Source organism: Pinus tabuliformis, chromosome 5_2 (assembly GCF_031772625.1).
Source record: "Pinus tabuliformis cultivar Carrire ecotype Pingquan chromosome 5_2, CPIR1, whole genome shotgun sequence".
Lineage (NCBI taxonomy): Eukaryota > Viridiplantae > Streptophyta > Pinopsida > Pinales > Pinaceae > Pinus > Pinus tabuliformis.
In genome coordinates this window covers 826,652,230-826,656,000 of record NC_142306.1, presented here as the reverse complement: position 1 = coordinate 826,656,000, position 3,771 = coordinate 826,652,230, and positions in this window count along the sequence as shown.

Here is a 3,771-nt window from a genome sequence, read left to right as displayed (position 1 = left end):
TAGGAATTGATATTCATCACAAGCTCAACTGGAACTATAACATTGAGAAAATGATTAATGGGGGATGGAAAGCTTATTTTGGTCTTGAAAATAAATGTAAAATGACAAATCTTGTAATGTGGGATAGAAAGAAGTTCCTCTTTGAAACTTTAGTCACTTCGATTATCTTATATGGATGTGAGGTTTGGGGTTGTAGCATCTCTAGAGAATCCTGGAGAAAGATTGAGCAAATCCAGAAGTGTTTTATAACATATAACCTCAAAATTAAAAGCAACGCACCCTATCCTATTCTCCTTATAGAAGTGGGTCTTTCCCCTATCGAGAGCCTAGTTATGACTAGGCTTCTCTTGTACAAGCATAAACTCAATAACATAGGAGACCATAGACTTCCTAAGCTAGCTTTAAATTCCAACCTAATCCACCTAAGGCTCAAACAAGTTTGGTATAAAGACACCAAGACCTGGTTAAACCATTGGGAGATCGACGAGAATGTTGCATTGCAAAACATTAATAACATAAAAAATATTGTTACTTCTAAGTTCAAAGAAAAAATGTGGTGTGAGAAAGACTTAGCAGCGAAAAGAAAATTAAGATATTATAAGGAGGTCATCAATCCCACCTTAGAAGATCAAAAGTATCTCTTTGTTTTAACTAGCTCAAAGAAGAAAATTAATATAGCCAAGATTAGAACGAACTCTCATGAGCTCCATAGTGAAACGGGTCGTTGGGCAGTTCCTAAAACACCATGGATGGAAAGGTTCTGCCATCTCTGTGAGAATACGAACATCGAGGATGAAAATCACTTCCTCTTAGAGTGCCCCACGTACAACCACATTAGATCTCAGTGTCAAAATCTTTTTTGCAATACTGACCTTCCTAGCCTTTTACGTTGTCAAAATTACAGTGAGCTTGGGAGGCTTCTCAAGCTTTTTGAGCATAGGAATAAAATCTTAAATCAAACTAAATAATTCGTTTCTTTAGGTCAGATAGACCAAAGTTTGGTCTCAGTGGACATTAACCACCACCACCACCATCATCATCATCATCATCATCATCATCCATAACATAACTATCATCAATTAAACTTACAAATTGGTTACTAATTAAATTCACTATTACGAATTAAATTAGTTAAAAAACTCAAAAATAATTTAAATAAAATATTATTGTCATAAAACCAATATTATATATTTTATTTAAAAACATAACAATAAAATCATATCATATATTTTTATTTATTTTATAATTTAAATTCTATATATAAAACCATATACTATTTCTCATTATAATTTAATATTTTATTTATAAATTTATAAAACCAAATTATTATAAAAAAATAATACCATTCATATTTTCAAACATATTAAGTACAATTTAATATTTTGAAGAAGAGATTTCAGCGTAAATCACATTCAGAAAACCTTTGTCGACGCGTTTCGAACCAACTAGCATGGTTCATCGTCAGGACAAGTTGAAGAAACACATCCAGCTTAGCATTTTAAATAGTCCGAGCAGAGTCTCCAACGGCTAACTTGACCAACGACTAATTTTGACTTTAGGAGTAGGGTTATAAAAATTATTATAATTTAATGGAAATTAGTTAGATTAGGTAACCAATAAAAATATATAAATATATAAAAAATAATTTAAATGGTGTAAATAGTAAGTTAAAAAGTTATATTTGATAATTAAAAATTATAAGTTGTTTAATATTTAGATGGGAATTAGTTATATAAAGGATCTTTTATATATATATATATATATATATATATATATATATATATATATATATATATATATATATATATATATATATATATATATATATATAAAGTCATAAAAGTTAGTTAGAAATAATCAAAACATTGGAACGAGAAAATTAAGTTAACTTAACCCAAAAAAATAATAATAATAATAATAATAAAACTAAAATAATTATAATAGTATATACAATTTAATTAAGAAAGTAGAAGGTTGTAAAATGTACTAATATCAAAGAAAAAAATTATAAAATAAAAAAATTATAAAAATTCATATAAAAAAATAAAATAAATAAATAACGAGAAAATATTAAAAAAAAATATATTGAAATAAGAAATAAAAAATAATACAAATAAAAATAAATAAATCAAGCGAGCGACACATTCTAAAAAGAAGAAGGACAAGAACAGGATCAAAAGAAAACTACAGAGCCAAAAGGAGAAACCCTAGGAGGAAGGAAAGACACGGCTCCAAGGAAAAAGAACCGCGAAAATAAGGGAAACAACGAAAGCTAGAAAAAGCAAGACTAGGAAGAAAGGGCAGGGATCCAGCAGCTACTGATCTTCCAGCCGTCATCTCTATTGAGATTTTTCGGATTTCTTTCAATTTCAATAGCTTCCCTGAATTTACGGTGATGGAACTACGCAACCTTGGCAATAACCTTGGCCTCCTCAATATACCCCTGATGCTTGGTCTTTTCCGCATGCTCTGCTAACGCTGAAGACTTGGTTCTCCCATGTCTTAGGTCAGCTGCATGTTCGCTGATCCTTTGACGGATGGAGCGCCCTGTTTCCTCGATATAGGGTGTCACGCCCCTACACCTGCGGTAGTCTTTCAACCGCTTCTAGCGAGGTGCGGCACCGCCGAACGCTTTCTTTTCACCAATACTAACATTCATGGACTACGCCTAATTCACTTGTCCTTACTTAGTTTGTGTTTTGCAACCAAGTAAAATTATGTTTATCCTTTATACTAATGAACACCCATACTCATTCATTATCCACAACAATTATAAAAGACAACAACAATTGCACAGTATAAAGGGAGGGGCAACTCCCTGAACAATGAGTCTGCCCGACAATATATATTAATCAATCTTTCTTCATAATAATACAATCATCACAAGTAATGCTTGGCAAATTCCAAGCCAATACTTAGCTTCTTTTACAACATAGGCAAATCAGCCTTTTACAATAACCATGTGCACGCCTTGCACGAAGGATGGGTGCTCACCCGAGTCACCAAGACATCCTTGTCAATCCCGACACAATTCTGCACTCAAGACAACCTTGGGCACACCTTGCCCAACCCTCAACCGGCTCAAGATAACACCAAGACTGCGCCCTCCAAATATGCGCATGAGCTATGCGCACACCTTCCAAATCTGCGCACTTGTTTACCCCTTAAGCTATGCGAGTTGCTCAAGCTGCGTTGGATTGTTGACAAATGAGGCTTAACGCCTTGCAATATATATCCATATCTCAGCGTGGGTTTATGTGGGTGGTGGCTCTCCAGCCGACCCCCAAAATAAGGTTAACACACCCCTGCATGCGCCCTTTACATGTTGGCCTGCGCCTATGCTTCTCCACGCACAATGGGTATAAGTTCACCTATCGCATTCTTCCTTAGTCATTTTTCACATCGCACTTTTGTCGCATCGTCGTTCAGCGCACGCCTGCCCGTGCGCCTGTGCGCTCGCCCGTGCGCCCGTCGTCTGCCCATGAGCCCGTCGTGCACGCCGACTCGCCTGGCGCCCAACCGCGTTCGCGCCCGCAGGCCTTACATAGGGGGTCCCACAGGAACAAGGGATCAAGTAAACACTCTTCATGTCTTTCGGGTCAATGGAAAAATATTTAAAATTTTAATAGATAAATAATAAATATATTATTAAATCTCTTTAAAATAATACATTTGTAAAAATATATTTATTATTATGGTTTGAGTTTTGAATTTTATGTTATGTTTTGAAAAATAAATATCATATTTTTGTTCCAATAGGTGTTGTCAAGT